Genomic DNA, 18,136 nt, shown 5'->3' with positions numbered 1-18,136 from the left:
GGCTGTTGAGAGACAGTTTTACACCCAGCTTTTGCATTTTGGCTATGATGAGGACTGTAAAAATGCTGTGATCCTGGAATGTGTGTGTTCTTAAATTGTTTCTTCTTGAAGATGCAGAGCTTGCTGAGACTGGTGGTGGACTGAGGTAACCCACTGACCTAATATCTAGACCTAGACTGATTAGATAATCTTCTGAATGAATGCATATTTATTTTCCTGAGTCAATGGAGTTATTGTGCCTGAGCCAGTCCTGACTTCCCCTCAATGGAAAGACTGGGCAGCTGCTTCCCTTCCTCCTTCTCCTCCTCATCCTTCTCCTCCTTTTCCTTCCTTGAGGGCACTAATGCTTCAGCTTACTTATGCATCGAGCAATCCTGAAGTAGCAGGCCATGCAGAGATCTTGATTATTTTCTGGAAAGCAGAGAGGCATACATCCATATTGATGTGCATCAACAAACCAAGTCCCCCACTCTCCCCAGCTCAGCCCCAGCAGTGGTGCTGGTGGTGCTGGTGGTGCTGGGCTCCCTCTGCTTGTCCTCTGCTGGGTGCTCTCCCCTCTCACCCCATGGCCCTCAGCTGAGGCCTGCTCACACAGCTCTGGCAGCTGCTCACCCCACTGTCATGTTCTGGGGGCTGAAGCCATGTGGTGGCTCCTGGCAGCCACCTGTAACCAACATCCATTATCCTCTCCCCTTGTGGGACATGGTGTTCATGCTGAGCTGACCACTCATACATAGTTTGGACCATTTGGTTGGATAATACTGGGGGTAAAATCCCACATTTCATGAGCTCAGGGTTCTAGGCAGGGGCTTGGTATTGCATGGGCTGAGTCTAGGAGAGCTTGATTTGTAGGAGGGCTTGGAATAGAACATCATCCACCATGGACCAAGAAGGCTGAATTGCTCCTCCTTTCTTCACACAACCTTCCATTCATCTAAACTTCTAAATCTCTGCCCAGAGAATTGACATGTTGGAGTCCACCTGGACTACCCCTAAGAATCCCAGGTGGCAGCAGTAATTACAGCATATGTTATTACTGTGCTTAGATTTTAATATCTGTTTAAAAACAAAGGTAATGGCAAGGGTCTGCTTATTAACAGTATTGTCAGAACAGCAAAAAGCTATTGTACTTATTTTGGAAAACAGCTCTAGCATAACACTGATGCTGATACAAGTATACTTTCAAAATCCTAAGCCTACTACCCTAAATATACATTAAGTTATTGCCTTAATGCATAATAGACATTTGAAGAGTAATGTATATACTTGAAATACACCAGAAACTGCCATATCAGCTGTTTTTTCTTTTCTGTTTCACACATATACACACACACACATATATATTTATTTATATATACTTACATGTATAATGACAAAAAATTTTACCAATGCATGAGTCTGTCTCCCTATTGCAGACAAGAAAACTGTCTATAGGTTCATTCATCCATTCCTTATTCTTAATATGATAGAAAAGTCAGCTTGGCCTTTACAAAAATAATTTGCAATATAATTGTTTTTAGAGGGGATTTTTAGATGACTTTGGAAACAAGCTGTTTAAACCTCTTTGAATCTGTCATAGTTAGGTTAATTGATGTTGATATTACTTGTAATATTTTCAATAATGTTTTATAAAAAAATGGACATATGTTTTATAATTGTGACTGCATACATTTATAGTTAAAGAGGTGGGAGGAAGAATTTGAACTTCTCTTTTGGTATTCGAAGTAAAAAAATATAACTCAGCTGTGGGAAAGTTTGTCCAAACAAGCTTTACTGCTGGCAAGTTAGCAGGGTATCTTTCCTTCCCCTCCCCCAGACTGTTGATTTTATTTTTTTTCCCTGTCTCGGCTTCTTTTTCTTTTTATCAGGTTATATATTCACATTTCTCGGCTGATGTTTTGTATTAAATTACAGACACATGTTGTGTTGAATCATTTACTCTCTCAAGTTGGAGTCCAGTTTTCTTGCATAAGAAAAATCTCTTTAGATTCTTTAGGACAAAAAGCATCATGTATTTGAGTTCTCCAAAAGCATTTAATAAAGCATGAAAAGATATGACATCAATCCCACTAAAACACAAGGGCAAATGAATGATGTTACTGTAAATCTTTACATCAATCACGCCCAGGACTTTCGAAACAATATAGTTTTGTTTGCATTTCAGAAGTGACAAACAACTCTTCTGACTGGCTTAACATAGTCACTTTCCATTAGTCAAGACCAGAAGCAAGTCAGAATTAAAATGTGGCCCTTGGTTGCCAGGCAGCCGAGTTGTCTTGACATGGTGGTTAGTTTCCTTTTCATCCAGTGACAACAGTGAAATGAAAGAAGTTTTGAAAAACTTGATAATGGTTTTCAAAGGAGGAGGATAATTGGTGGGGCTAGCTTGTGCAGCTCTGTGTGGAAACTTTCGTCTGTGCTAAGGGAAGACTGTCACTAAAAATTTAAACTCTTGTACACAAACTTGACCTGGAATCTTCTCCAGGTTTTCACTGGTTCATTTGTAGAACACTTCTCTCAGCCCAAGGGGTGCTGGGATGAAAGCGTTAGGACAGATGGGTAAAGCCCCAAAGGAAGAAAAGAATCAATAGTTGTGATTTAATCCATCAGTGAAAGGGAGGAATTAAGTAAAATCCTTAAAATGGGGAATTTGTAAAAGATCTTTTGATAGTACCTATAGCTGAAAATAATTTATCATCTGATCGCTGCTGAAAGTTAATGGCATTTGGACTTAGAAAAGCATATTTTTGACTCATTCTGCTAGATAGTAAGCAATTTTCCTGCTGTTGTTTTTGATATTCTCTAGACAATAGATAATTTAATTCAAACAAATTTTCCCAAGATGACAAAAACCTAAAGCATAACAGGATGATCAGAAGATAAGCTTTTGCTGCTGATGTTAATAATGCAAAACCTAATGGGACATTAATATTAATAATAATATAAGTTGATATGAAGTAATATTTGTGTTAAACTGTTATAAGAGTCAAATGTATGCATAGCTGTCCATATCATTCATTTGTTAAAAGAAAAAGGCGGGGGTTGGGGGGGGGGGGGGAAGCTCAGCAAAATGCACCCATAATGAAAGAAGGGACCAATTAGGGTTGGATTAACATTCATGGTTATTTACAGTTGTTTTTGTACTTGTTCTTGTGCTCTGACTTCCTAAAATTTCACAACCCAAAGATTTAGAAAAATGGGGTTGTTTAGACGCGAGGTGCAATGAAGTGGCTGCAGCCATTGTGCAGACACCACCTCTCTCATTATACCCTCTCAATCAACACTCGGCACACAGGAAACCGCAATAAAGCCCATCTGCCACGGTTAATCTGCAGGCAAACCCACACCCATGTCTGTGCCCGTTACTCTCCAGCCTTATTATTCTCAGATCCAAAGCTTCATAAGGGATCAGCCAAAGTCCATTAAAGTAAATAATAGCTAGAAATGACAGGCTTAGCAAGGATTGGGAGGAAGTTGAAGACCAATCTGAGCTGTGAGCTCTGATTAATAGAGAAAAGCATTAGGAGAAAAGGGGAGAAAAATGACCTCAGCCTGCTCCAAAGAATTCCTGAACCTTGGTTGTTAGGGCAAGTGCTACCATCTGAGACGTTAGTGATCCTTGAATTTCCTTCACTTTGATGCAGCTCAAATGGGAAAATTTTGAAGGTTCAGCAAGGCCCCAGACCTCAGCTGGAAAGCCGTCTGGAGTCAACCCTGTCAAAATTCTCTTGTGGAAAAGAAAGCCTTTATTAGCTAGATTGCAACAAAAAACCCAGAGCCTCTAATAAGAAGAGAATGCATGCTATAGATTGCATATACATTAATTATTAGAGGGCATTTAATTGTTGTCATCTGTATCCAAATGTGTGCAAAAGTTCTTTTAAAATACCAGTCATAGTGTGTTTAAAAAACAAAAAGGCACAAAACAAAAAACAAAACCAGGCACCTTCTCAGATTGTTTTCTCTTTGTTTAACTTAATTTTTAATAGAAGATTCAGTTCATTGCCAAGTGAAGAGATATCCTTCTTGGGAGGACTGGTGCATAAAGTTGATGCTTGTGAGGATGTTGCATGTAATGTTTGCTCTCCATTATCTCAGCTGTGTGCTGTACATGAACAGAATATACAGAAACCAGCACCAAGTTAACCCTGCACAAGGATTTCTTTCTCTGGTGCTAAAGAAAATCATTGTCCTAAAAACAGAAACTTGGGCAGTTAAAAAATTTTTCTCTTGTTTGTTTGTATATAATATCTACCTTGTTTCCAGCTATATCCTTGGAATATGTTTTATTTTGTTTACTCAAGAAGAATGAACAAATGTTTATTATTCATCAGAATGTTTATTTTTACTGCTTTTTAAAAATCTATTGTGCAGTTAAAGTGCATGGGCCACTGCACCTTTGCAACTTTAGCTGAGCAAAGTGCTGACAATAAGGAGATTGTAAGTGATTTTAGATCCAGCTAAGGAATAGTGTTGAGCTGATCAATCTCAGACAGCAACCCAAGCAGAACTATTCAGAAACATCTGGTACAGCTGTACAGGTGTTTCTCTGTCCCTGATGATTTTTTGGGGGAAGATATTAATGATCTGAATGAGGGCTTCTTGTCAGGGCAGCTCTTATGATGATACATTTCTTCTAAAAGTTTATGTTACAGTATGTGGTTTTCATAAACACGATGAAGAGTATGCTGCTTAAAATGATGATGCTGCCGTGAAATTGCTGATAACTTGGCTAAAGCCCTGCTCATGTGCACGTGATGCAATTTTCATATTTTAATCCTAAGTAGAACCAAAAATGACAATTATGAAAAGACAAAATAGATACCACCAACAGCTGTAATTGCTATCTACACTGCTCAAGGATGGGCAAAAGACACAGTAAATCAATATTAAGATCTCTACATATGCAGGTATCACAAGGACATCATATAACATCATTATAAGAAAATCCTAATAAAATTTGGACAGTTATTCCAAAGAATACAGGACGGTCATGGAGAGTGTGTGTGCAGCTAACTAGTTCTCTGCAGTTTCAGCTGATGTCTTAAGAGAAAAGAAACATCTGCCATTATAAAAGCATAACTGACTTTCTGTAGGAAAAAAACCCAAACATATTTTAGGAAAAAACCTTCTTTTTTTAATTGATGCATACTAGTGAGAGTTTCAACATTTTTCTGTTGGTCATGTAGGAACTATAAGATTGTGAAGGATGGAGTGGGACTGGCATTCTTTTCAAATACATAAGATACAATGCCATTTTTTTTCCTGAAACACAGGTGATGTGTTTAATTTGGAACATTGGGCCTTACTGCTGAAACTGTCTTCTCAGACAATTCCATATTAAAAATTAAAAATATTTCCATGATCAAGAAATTGAACATGATTTTCAGTGGAGTGGAAGCAAATAATATAATGATGCAGCTTATGCATAAGGTTTCGTAGTAATTAAAATACAATGAAATATGAAAATATTGAATGTGAGCAAGATCTGTATGCCACTAAATATTCAAGACATTAAGATTAAAAAAAAAGCAGCAAACAAAGTGTATGAACAGAAAAAGGAAGCTAAATGCTCTGTGTAGTGGCTTCCTATTAAAACGAACAAATAACCTACTTTGTTTTCTTGATTTATTCTAAAACCAGCACTATGAAATTGCATAGAAAGCCTGCGTGTAAAGCCTGACTTTAGCTACCACCTTTTAGTGTTTTTATACCACTGTCAACTTTTCTGCTTAATGTAAAGCACAGTTAGCCTATCATCTGCCTCTTTCATACATGTGGTGTTGTCCAAGGTGTGTTTCCTCCTGATCTTACTCAGAACTATCAAACATTTTCTGTGCTTATCTTCTATACTTCATCTTTCAAACAGCATTGAAAGCAAGAGTCACAGCACATCATGGGTACTTTGGTGAGTTTTCTGTACTTAGTTTCACTGAAACAAATGCATTTTCACATCTATTTTTTCTCTTGTTTCCACGGACCAGACTGGCTAAGAGTAGTGATATGTACAGTAACTTCCTCTCAGAGCTCAGCCTCACACTGGAGATACATTTGGTTTTGAATATAGTCCTTGTCCAAAGGATCAGGAGGAGCTGAACTGTTTAGCAATGATATTTGCTGTTTCTTTAATGAAGGTACTAATAACACTACAAATCTGATCAGGTTTTGGAATTCATTGGTTTACAAAGGAATAGAAATAATCATCTCTCAGCAACATTTGATCAAATAATCTATCAATCAAAGGAGTCCATAGCTGTAGCCAAACACCTTTCTGTCTTTGAGGATCAAAAAAAAAATCACAGGAAAACAGATTGTGGCATTGAATCCATATTGCTCCATGTTGTTTCTTATACAGGAAACCCAGTTTACAGTTTCCTCTAAGGTTATTGGTTAACCTCCCTTGGATATTTTCTTGCTGGCTATACTCTTAAATCTAACTGCAGCTCACAGATATTCCTATAAATTTTATTTATTTTACTCTAAACTCTTATTCCTTACTAGAAAGAATATTTTTAATGGCAGATTTAGTGTAGGCTTTCTGCTTATAAACATAAATTTGTGAATGCAGAGACAGACTTGGCCAATTTCAAAATAAAAAAAACAATAACAACTAGTACTCTTCTGTCGTTTTCTATCAAATTCGCTAAAAAGCAGTGAGTTTTTCCCCTGTAGATCACCAGGAGAATGTATTTTCTATAGCCCAGTCTGCAGAATGATGTCACCTCTTGTTTTGTTTAACACCTGGCATGTTGTACATGCCATATATGTTACACATAACTGGACAGCTTTAATGAGCAATTGCCTGGGTGTGTTTCAGTGAGGTACAAATGTACAAACTGCAATTCTGGGTAAAGTTTACTTCTTTTAGTGAATTTCTGCAGTAAAAAAATCCAGCCTATGCTGGCAAAATGACAAGGCTGTATATTTTTAATAGAAACTGCAGCAAATAGAAATGGAAATTTATCCATTCTGATCAAAAGCTAATGACTGTAAAATTTTCTGGTCAACCTTTGGCATAATTTGGGGAAGTTAGGGCCAATTCACTTGCCATGAGGCATCTCTGGCCTTTAGGTCCACTAGCATTTTTGCCACCCATCACCTCAGGGAGCCAGTTCTCACTTTGCCCTATTTACTGGCTGCAAAAGCCCTATTTCTCATTCTGTTACACTGCAAGGGGTAAGCACAAAGCCCTCCTCTTCCTCTTTTGCTCTCATTCATCCTTGCATCCAATAGCAGACAGCTTGTACAGGGCACTATTGCTAGAACCATCAGGAACTTTTGCATCTGCTGCCTTCCTGAAATAGAAGGAAAATATAAATATTTGGCCCCGAGATAATTTATTTATATGGGAACAGAAATTCATTTCAGAGAATCCACGTCAAGGACTCCCATGAGTCTTTTAGACACCCCAGGATTACCTCCAAGAGAGCAGGGACTTCATTTCTACTGTAAACATGCTTGCAGTTCACCACAAACATGTCAATAATGGTAACAAATGGCCCCACTATGTGTCGTACATCGAGAGCCAGGGGAAGCGTGTGCGAGAGCTATTTTTAGACATGAGGCAGGAAGACTCATTTTACCTCATGAGTAACGCAAAGATTAAAACAACTGATTTTTTTAAAAAATTATTCCCAGATTGGAAGGTGATGTATCAAAAAATTTTGGGAGTGAAGGGAGAGAAAAAGGTGAAATGAAGTGCTATTTATCCTGCCATTATCTTACCAGTCTGTGTTTCTTTGGACAGTAATCACGGGACCCAGATGCTAAGGGTAAGTGATATTTTCCCACAAGCAGTTTCTAGCTCGTTGGCAGCTTTTGCAGGCAGTTGTGTTGGCAGCCCTGGAGCAGCCTCTGGCTCTGTTCTGTGGCTTTGCTGTTGATGGGCTGCCTGGGCTGCCCTGTGCTGCTGGATGCCATTTCCCTCTGTCAGCCCATGGGCTTTCGGAAGCTTTGCACTGCTCAAATCCCCTGTGAAATAGATAAATGGGCTCTTCTAGGGCAGAGAGGGAATCTGTTTCCTGGCTGCTGTAGACATTAGGTAAATTACTGCTTCAGGTACTTGGGGAACCTTTAGCCATTTTGCAATTTTTGGCTTCCCTAAGCTGCAATATTCATCACAAAGGCAGAGCCAGGTATGGCCCCAGGTGTTAATCTTAGTCCTCTCCCCCCACCCCTGCTTTTTTTTTTTTTTATCTCTCTTTTATCTCTGCTACTCTGTTTGTGGTTTTTGCAAACTTTAATTGTACACTCTCTTTGTGATATATTAACAACACCACACCATCAGAAAGTAAACATAGTATATCAAATATAATTGTAAGATTAAAATAAAACATGAGTTCTGTACTTTATGCAGAAAAGGCAGACTTTTTTCTCCCAGTTTACCTGTTATTCAATCATGCTTTAAAGTATGAAGAAGGTATATAAAATACAGTTTTAAGTAATTCTGCATATTCTATATTGAACATGTGAATAAGACTATTTAAAATCTTTTCAAACATAGTTTTTTCTATTAGATACATATGTTGCCATGCAGCCAATATAAAATATTTATTTTACAAATGCATTATTGAACAAAATTATAAGAATTATATTTATAAGAGATAGTCATAAGTAAGACTCTTGGGCTTTTTATTAAATCAGCTAATAATATTATACATTTTTTGCATTGTTTCCCTTTTTTTGCCTAGCTGATTTTAAAAAAAAATACATTTCTTGAGTGGTGATTAACTTCTCCTTTATGGGTCTCTAACTTCCAGTTTATTAATTCTGGATTTTTTGCTTATAATTAGTAAATTTCATATCTGTGAATTATTATTATAAAAATGTAGAAAATTCGATTGCATTCTACTGCAGCTTCACCTGCAAAAGCAGATCAGCAGAGGCGATTTTTCCCCCTGGGTGCTTCTGTGCACTTTCTAGTGTGCTAGCTCCCAAAAAGCTGTCAGATCACTTGTTAGATTTGACTGGAATTGTGTATCATTTTGAGATCACTTTTGTTCACAGAATTTCCTGGAAATTCATGCACTGAAAATGTTTATTAATTGGTATTTCATATGCTGTTTGCTTGGATTTTTAAATAGTAATAATGAACTCAGTAGAAATAAGAAAACAAAACCCCTCTTAGCCAATTTGTGTGAGCTCTTTCACACTTTGATGTCACCAAATCTGTGTAATTCTATCTCTGTCAGGAAATTACCATATGCCAGAGATTCCTCGATGAAATGCTGACAGTCCATATTCCGAAAAATATATGATTCTTAAAATTTATTTTTGTTAGGCTGACATCAAAGACCACTGTGGGTATCTTGGCCGTTGTAATATAGTTTTATCCAATATTAGTTCTGTGAGAATCTACAGGAAAAATTGCCCCTCTTGCAAAGGTCTTGCGTTAAATTTGCATATTTTTCTCTGTTTTAATTCAAATGCAAGTAAAGGATATTCTAAATACAGGCATATTTATAATATGTTTTTCCTCCAATGCAGTTTTATCAATTTTCTTTCAGGACACTGTGGCTTGTGACAAAATCTCTGTGATGACCAATTCTTGCTGGGCTCCTGCTGTTTGAAGATTCGTGCCTGTTACCTAGAGTTTGCAGAACTGGACTTGTAGGCTGTTAGCTTTTTGTCCCATAGCTTTAAAAAGTTAAGCATGAAATGCTGTGAGACCAGTGGAAATTGTCATTTTAAATGTTTCCAGCTTTTCTGCATAGGTGAGCTCATACTACAGAAAACCAAACTGAAACAAAACAAGAAACAAAGAAACCACAAACAAACAAACAAAACCCCCAAAGCAACAACTCCCAAGAAACCAAACAAATAAACGGAACGCAGGAAAAGCCAGGAAGCCGAATGTCAGCCCTGCGCTGTGGGCACAGCTGTTGGACGTACCCCTGCACTATTTCTGGAGCGCCACTTTCCAGACTGAATCCCCCTTTTTTTTTTTTTTTTTTAATGAAATACCTGAAGGATAACATTAGTGTTTCACACTGTCCGTCCACACGGCCGCTGGCTGCTGTGCTTTCCTCCCTAACTGAAGTGATTAAGCGGGGCTGCTCGCTTTCCTCCCGCGGGGCTGCAGCGCTGGGAAGTTTCAGCGGAGCCGCTCGGGGCAGCGCCGGGCGAGCGGAGCGCGGCTGTGCTGGCCCGAGCGCCGGCCCCAGGAGGTGTCACTGTTGGGACTGCCAGGGCCAGCTCCGCTCTGCTCTGCGGCTTTCAGAGCCTGCGGTCACCGGGAGGTAGGAGCTGACCTGTACTGCACCTCCCTCCCTGCCCCCAGCCTTTCCGGGGGAAAGGTGACCACAGGGAAAATTAGCTGGTGCTATGGAGAAATACAAATTTTACTAAAAGGTATTCAGTGCTGGGTACTGTGAGATACAGACTAATTCAGGCTTGTTAAAAGAGTTTTTTTCTCCTCTTCTTTAGATGTTTGGGAAAATTGTATTGGGTCAGGGAGAAATTATCTTGATATAACTTTTTTTTTCATTTTAATACTTTTCAAGCTGAAGGGCAGATGAATTTATGTGATGTGAGATTTATTTTGTAAATGTTAAAATGTTACTAGATAATGCTCTTAAGGCAGGTGATATTTATTAAATCCTCTTCTATTAAAGAAAACTACACAGATCACCCATGGGTTGAAAATTTTTTAACTGTAAGTATAATACAAACAACCTGTGTGACTTCCTAAGGATTCCTAAGGATTTACTAGAGACTGTAGACTTAAAAAAAAAAAAATATTAGGTGTTACCATGCTATGTATTCTACATAGAAAAAAAAAAATTTTAGTAAGTTAGCCTAAGATCTCGAAGCTGCCTATCACAATCCAAGGTAAGTAGGTTCCCTTGTAATTGTATTTTCCATCAATATTTTGCACTTTATTTTTAGAATCAGTGTCTTCTTCCAGCCTTCAGCTTTGAGATTTATTTCACCAGATCTGTCAGTTTTCCCATTCTCCATGTGTTTTGATGTTTGGAAGTTTCCTATCTTCACAGCAATAACTTAAAACCTAGTGAGTTCCATTCTCTGCCTAGTAGGTACTTTTTATTCCCATAGTTTGTGGTTGATAAGTAGAATTTAAAAAATTAAGGAAAGAAAGTCAATTTAGTTTTAAATGTCTTCAAACTCACACTGCATATTTTTGTTTAAAGGATACAACAGAAACTCTTTTATTTTCGGAACAAAATTGCTGATATTAGCTCAAAGCACACTGACCATTGCCTAAAACATTAAATTTTACCTAAAAGAGGTTTTTAAAAGTTCTTTGTCTTCATGCTGTCACTGTGGAAAGCCCACAGAAGCAGGGATCCTCTATCATTCAGTGAGTTCCTTTTCTTGTGCTCTTGATTTCATTTCTCTGAGCTTTGATGTATGTTTTACTCCAGTTGTGAGAAATGCATGCAGAAAATACCACATGCATATGAAAATTTCAAGTGTAAATGGATTTAAGCCCCAACTTTAAGGAGAGCCCTGTCCACAAAGAAAAATGATTACCCATTAATTTTTAGACCTATAATCTTAAAATGTCTCAAAATGTCATGGAGGCAAACACATCACAGCCAGGATAAATCTTTCTAGTCTTCTTACTTTTCTAAAACAGCAAAGTTATACCTTACATGATAGCTTCAAAAAAGCACAATTATCCTGTGTTTTGCACCATATATTTATCAGTAATCCGTTCTGTGTGCAACTTTAAGATAAAAGCTTGCAGCTACTCCACTGCTCGCTTTTCCAAGTCACTTAAAAAAGGAAAAATTGCAGCTGGAGAGGCTGGCCAGTAGAGGCCTCTCTAGATTTGCCTTATGATTAAGAACTCTGACTGCCGGGAATCAGTCGCAGTGAGCAAAAGTACTTGAAAAGATTCTGTGGCATGGAGGGGGAAAGATCACTTTTTAATGCCCTTTTAAGTTGTAAGATGTTGATTAATGTTGCCCTTTACATTAATGATGTTTCAAGTAAAAGAAAACAAATTTAAAATGGATAAATTCTATTGAGGATGCATTAATTAAACAGAGACTTTACCATATGCTGTGGCTGGAGTGCTTGCTGGCCTTTCTGTTGTTGTTACCTGTGTAAAATCCACCCCATCCTCTACATGAATGCCCAAGCTGAATAGCCATTTGAATGCAAGCTTTAGTTTGATTCGCCATACAAGGGGTACTGTGTCACTGTGTTTTCTTTCTAGGAGTCACTAAGTGATTTCTATATCTGTTGTCATGGTGATATAGCAAAGCAGGGGAAAATGGGGGCAACTCCAGGCTTTCTCTACACCCTCTGCACTAAGAACTAAGATGTTGTTAGCAGGCCTATAAAACATTGGGCTTTATCTGGGCCTTCTTTTTGTTCTCTGATTGTCAATAAAACTCATTTTAAGGGTAACAAGGACATCTAAATGTCATCTGTCACAGTGTTAGAGAGATTAAGTTTGTTTAGGAACTTGTGCTGGACAAAAGGCCACTATTTGTTCGGCAGATACAAAGCGGTGTTGGCCATCAGGAATCGTGATTTAGAAGGAGGCTGCATGGAGCATCCAGGGAAGATCAGCTCAGTTGCAGGTGATAGTGAGAGGCTCCTTGACATGACAGCATTTAAAACACCACCAAAACAAATATGGTTTTGAGTAAGGAGCAGATTTATCAGGGTTTTGTTCTCTTGGGCTGTTTTTTTTTTGTTACTTATCAGCTTTGTAGACCGCACATTACTGGAGTAGCTGCATAGACCTGAGGGAAGAAAACAGCCATTGACAGAGGATGGCCTGTTTAAAAACATGACACACACACCTGATAGTCCTTGAATGAATGAAAAAAGAAGAAGGAAAGGAGGTTTTTCATGGAAAATCCAACAATAATAGGTGCTGCATTAACTCAGCATTTACTTAATAATGAGGCTAAATGGAAAGTACAGATTAATGAAGACATTGGTGTTATTAAAATCAAATCCTGCGGTTCATATGCTTTTCTTAATAATGAACATTGTGGCTATTGGAGAGGAAGAACAGGATTTTTTCTATTAATTTGGCACACATCCCAGATCTCATTCAACCAGAACCTATCCTGTGCAAAATGCAACCGATGGCCTTTATGTTCCACAGTCTTGCTGTTTAATATTTTTGTTAATTCAAAAAAAAGGCTTTTCCTTTATCAAATTAAAGAAAGGGAAAGGGTGATCTTTCAGCCTAGACAATAATTAAATAACACAGACCAGCCATGTTGATTTTAGCAGAAAGGTTGGTTGAAAAATGTCCCTAGAAGGAGATGTGATGGTGTTTATTGCACACTGCATCTAATTCTGACATTTGTGTTTTGGTAGTAATACAATGCTGATTGACATATTTTGTGGCTTGTTGTGTATTTTGTGAGATCTAAAGGACAATATTCAGGACATGTATCTTGAGAGGTAAAAATATTTTAGTCTCATTCAGTAAGGTTGCTGTAGTTCCAACACCAAACAAGCAGGATTTGAGATGCAGCTGAACAATGGAGTTGGCAGAGTTGAGTGCTCATTTTGCCATATGCTCAATGTGAAATGTTTGTTTGATGTGGAAGGAAGCTGCATAACCTGGCAGTGGGGTTTGTGCCTCATGGCAGTGTGCACTCCTTACTCAAGTGTTTCCCATTATTGACCCAGCCATTCTCCCTGAGGGTCTGCAGAGTGAATGGAGGAGGCAAACTGCGTGGCATGGGAGAGGAGATACAACCCATGGAACGGAGTCCTGGTCCTCTCAGGTAGGCCAGAAGGGAAGAGCATGACAGAACGTCATGAATTAGGTCTTTCCCTCTAACAGTTAACCCAGATCAAGCCTCCCATTTGGTTCTGCATGTGGATGAGAATAACTTTGGCTGAAGAAGTAAGAGCTCCCAGAGCATGCTCTGTTAGCTTCTGTTTTCCTCATATCACAAGGCTGCACTCTTAGTGAAATTAAATGCAAACACCACAGCAAATCCCCTAGGAGTAAACCTTGATAAACCTGGGAAATAAATCCCCTGCTCTGGGTGACAGTAAAATTTAAATTTGTGCAACTAGGTGTATAGTAAAACCCACTGTAATATTTTCAGCCTTTGGACACTGTTTGAAACAGCCCAACCTCTAAAAGGTGTGTTGAGGTTGTTGCTATAAGGGACAGGAACCACCCTCACTATTTACCCGTCCCTGCCACAGAGGGCAGGAGGAGGATGCCCGATGGCAGAAGATCAGCATTTTTCTCTTGTCTCTTTTTATATCACTATGTCCAGGGAATGCAAAATTATGGCAGGGAGCCTCTCGACCACCTACAGCTCCCTCCTGTGAAAGAGGCTTTCCCATCCAAGCAATTTACATAGTTTTCTGATGTCTCTGTGACCGGGCTCTTGCAAATTACTTATTACCTAGAGGCCAGAACCCAAGCTTTAGTGTTCAGTATTGGAATCAGTTGGCAGGAAAAAAAACATACTGCAAGGATGTTGTGAGGAAAAAAATGAGTGTTTTATGCTTTGCAGAATTTTTTATGATCATGACCTGACACTCTTCTGTTTTCTATTACGCTAGGTATGTAGTCTGCTATTCATTCAGCTCCTCTCCACATTTTGCACTGAGCTACAAGACCAGACTTGGTCCAGAAGTCAGGAGATCCTGTCTCTCTCCTTCCTACTCTACTTGCTTTGAAGGACATGTCTCAGTTTCTTTCTCTCTAGGGCAATTCTAGGGTTTATGTAATGTTCATGGGACCTTGTTGGACCCTTGTTCAGAGGGCAATTTGATGAAGTAAAATGCCTTCTTACAGTGGAGCAAGCTAAGACAAAGGAATGAGGGACACTTAAGACTCAGGTATTTGATCCTTGCCCAGTTATTCTATGATAAAATTTAGTTTTTTACATTTTCTTTCTCTGCCTCTGCAGTGACAATTCCATGCAAGCTGTCACCTTGGCATCACTGGGACAGTTAAGTGCAGCTCAGTATGAGAAAGGGCGGCAGAATTGGGCCTAATTTAGGAAATGTTGTAGGGCCATCAAAAGCCTGACCCCTTCTCTGGCTTCAAAGAAGTTATTGCTAAGTATTATTAAAGTGTTCAAACTGGGACACTTGTAATAGTGCTGGGAGCAGAAAGTGCTCCAGCTTCAATCGGAGTTTTGCATCAGTGAGGTCTCCAGGAGCAAGCTGCAGCCTTTGAGCTTCCCTCGTGCTGCTGGGAAGAAGTGGGCAAAGGTGCCTGCAAGTCTTCAGGTGCACAAAACTGCTCCAACGAGGCCTGGATGCCAGGGTCTGGATGCAGATTCCCTTCCCTGCACTGAGAAGCAGCTCATGCTGTGTAATGCACCTTTTTGATGTGAAGGAAAGCCCAGATGAGTCAGTCCTGTCACTTGGTGGGTGCCTTCAGCATCCACTGACCTGAGCAGGAGCAGAGGGTGTTTGCCCACAGTGGGCAAGCTCAGACCTTTAGTGCTAAGTAGTGAAATTGCCTTTTTGTACACCAATTACTAGAACGTTGTGGGAATATTTTGGATGTTAGTATAGAAACTGCTTAGAAATTGAAAGGGAAATAATAAAATTACTTTGTGTTCTTACCTGACACAGATATTACATACAGTCACACTTGGTAAGATGATTTTTCTGGTATTACTTGTATCAATGTTATTCCTGCTTGTAGTTTAAATAGTGAAAGAGTGAAAGTGTGTCACCTTCTGTTGGAATAGCAGGGAGTCAGAATATATTTTATTTTTATTAGTATTATGAATAATCACTATATGGGAGATGTTGCTCCCATATATATGTTCAAATTCCCTTAGTAATGAGCTTCATGTTACATTTGCAGAACAAGTCCAATGAAAGAAGTTATTGCTATGTAAAGTTAATTCTTAAAAATAATATGAAAAAATTAGCAAGGCAGCAAAAATGATTTTTACTATAGTTTTATAACTGTTCAGTTACTGTGAATTGCTAAGATTTGTAAAGATCTTTGAAGATGAAAAGCTCTGTGTAATATTATTATACTGGCTTTGAGAAAGTAAAAGGAAAAAACCCAGTTCATCCTGTTATAATCCTTTTAGAAATTTTAACAAATCCAACAGCTTTCAAGTAGTGGAAATATTTCAGAAAGTGTTACAACCACTGCTGCTGTTGCTCCAGGCTATGTTATCATATACCATAGTGTGCATGGAAGCAAAGCTTAACTGAGGTCATTCTAATGAATTTTGAACAGTTATATGGACCTAATTTGGCTTTCTGTCCTGTATGAAAGGCAACCTCTTCACGCTGCAGCACCCAGCAGAAACCCCTGAGTTGTCTTATCAGCCTCATCTGCATTTTTCATCATCTGAAAGAGCTGCAAGTAAAGCTCAGCCTATGAACTCAGCACATATGTGTGCTTTTTCCATCTTCAGCATAGGGGGCAGACAATAGGTTTGTTCAATCTCTAAAGAAGTGAAAATGTATTTTATTCTATCTCCCCTTCTGGCTCCAGTTTCATTCCCTCATTTTTGTTACCAGATTTGAGTTCTTGTGTACTAAAGGACAGAGTTTGGCCGAATTCCTTTGATGTCAGCTCTCTCCCCCATTCCCAAAAGAGTTTCCAGACTCCAGCACCATTCCAGGGAGCTGTTTCCCCCTGTTGTTGACAGAAAAGACAGGTTGAAATCCTGAACTCATGGGTTCCCACCAGCACTGCATGTCTGGAGAGCTGGTCTAGCCGGGCCATGAGCCCATGCCCTACATCCTTCCTCCTACAGGTGCTGCAGAGGAAACAGTTTTAGTGACAAACACAGTAAACCACCCCAGGAACCAAGTCAGTGCCTGAAACTAAGGAAAGCCTCAGAGATTTAATCCTTTACAAAACATTCCCATTCTCTCCAATCACTGTGAATATTCTTTCCTTTTCTAAATTTCAATCAGGGTAAACTCTTGCTCTCAAAGAAACCCAGTGTTGGTGAGCTCCAAAGTAGTTGGAAATGAGAATTTCCATTTTGCAAAATATAAAATACAAAAACTGAAAGAAAAAATTCTCAAGAATTCTCCATTCTCATTATTGGTGCAAAATATTTATTGCTGATCACTGAGATAATTTGCTTCAATAGCATTTGATTGTTTCTTTTTAACATTTATCTCATACAGGATAAAATGAAAGATGCTGAATAAACACATTAAAGATTAAATGCAATATTTTGCTTTCTCTGGAAAGTGCTTGTTAAATTTATAACATTTGTAAATATTGTTATAGATACATTATTTAACATGCTTCTATTTTTAATTACAGTGCACCATGCAACAGAAAGCTGAAAAATATTTTATTCAGCTCTGTACCATAGCTCAATTATGGAATGAAGAGAATAAGTTTCTTCTTATCATTATTGCATTTGCCATCTTTTCGTTTCAGTAAATCTCTTGTTCTAAGGTGAAGTTTCTAACTTTTTTCAGCTGTTCTGTTTTTGCACTTGGATCATGTCCTTCTTATGTGTCTCCTTTCTAATGTAAATAACTCTGTGCTTTTAACTTTCTTTCAGGTGAGGGTTGGTTTGGGGTTTTTTTTTAGATGATTGACTATTCTTAATTATCTGTTCTTTTAATCAGCCTCTCATTTACCTCTGTATTACACCTTTTGCTCAAAAGTGATTAGACATAACGATGGATTTCTGAAAGAGCATTATTATTGATAAAGTAATTTAACGATATTTTAATTTTTGCAAATATATTTGCTGATTTTTTCACCACAATTCATTACTATCACTAATAATGTTTATGTCATTTGTCTTTCTGGATGGAAAATGAAAACATTTTAAGAATCAATAGGAGAAAAAAATCCCTGGAAAAAACCCCATATACTTGCACGTTAAAATATATAAATTATCGTGGTAGCTCTTCACCCATCCAGGTTATATCTCTCCAAGGATGAATGATAGTCATCTCTGCTCATGGATTGTCCAATGAAACCAGGTGTGCTCTGCATTGCTGCAGCAAAAGTAGTACATAGCTGTAATTTTGCTCAAATCCCCAGCATCAATATGCTTAAACTGCTCTGCATTTGTGTACTAGGCTTTTACATTTCACCTGCATGTTCTTCAAAGTGCACTGAACATTGCCAAGCTGCTATGTTTGATGGATAGGTACCTAAATCCCTCTGTCTCTTCCACAGATCATAGAAAGTCGAAGGACTGAAAGCAGGGTTTGG

At 38.5% G+C, this 18,136-nt stretch overlaps 1 long non-coding RNA gene across 1 annotated transcript in view; it reads left to right on the top strand.

Moving 5' to 3' along the window:
• Positions 1-10,212: 10,212 nt before the first annotated feature.
• LOC148222653 (uncharacterized) overlaps positions 10,213-18,136 on the top strand; it is an 84,646-nt gene continuing 76,722 nt past the window's right edge. The window contains exon 1 of the long non-coding RNA XR_015805729.1: positions 10,213-10,350. This is a non-coding gene — a long non-coding RNA (uncharacterized LOC148222653). The remainder of the gene's footprint in view (positions 10,351-18,136) is intronic.

This window comes from Sturnus vulgaris, chromosome 10, assembly GCF_052056855.1.
Source record: "Sturnus vulgaris isolate bStuVul1 chromosome 10, bStuVul1.hap1, whole genome shotgun sequence".
Classification (NCBI taxonomy): Eukaryota; Metazoa; Chordata; class Aves; order Passeriformes; family Sturnidae; genus Sturnus; species Sturnus vulgaris.
The sequence above is the reverse complement of the archived record's forward strand: the minus strand, read 5'-3'. Positions and strand labels throughout refer to the sequence as shown.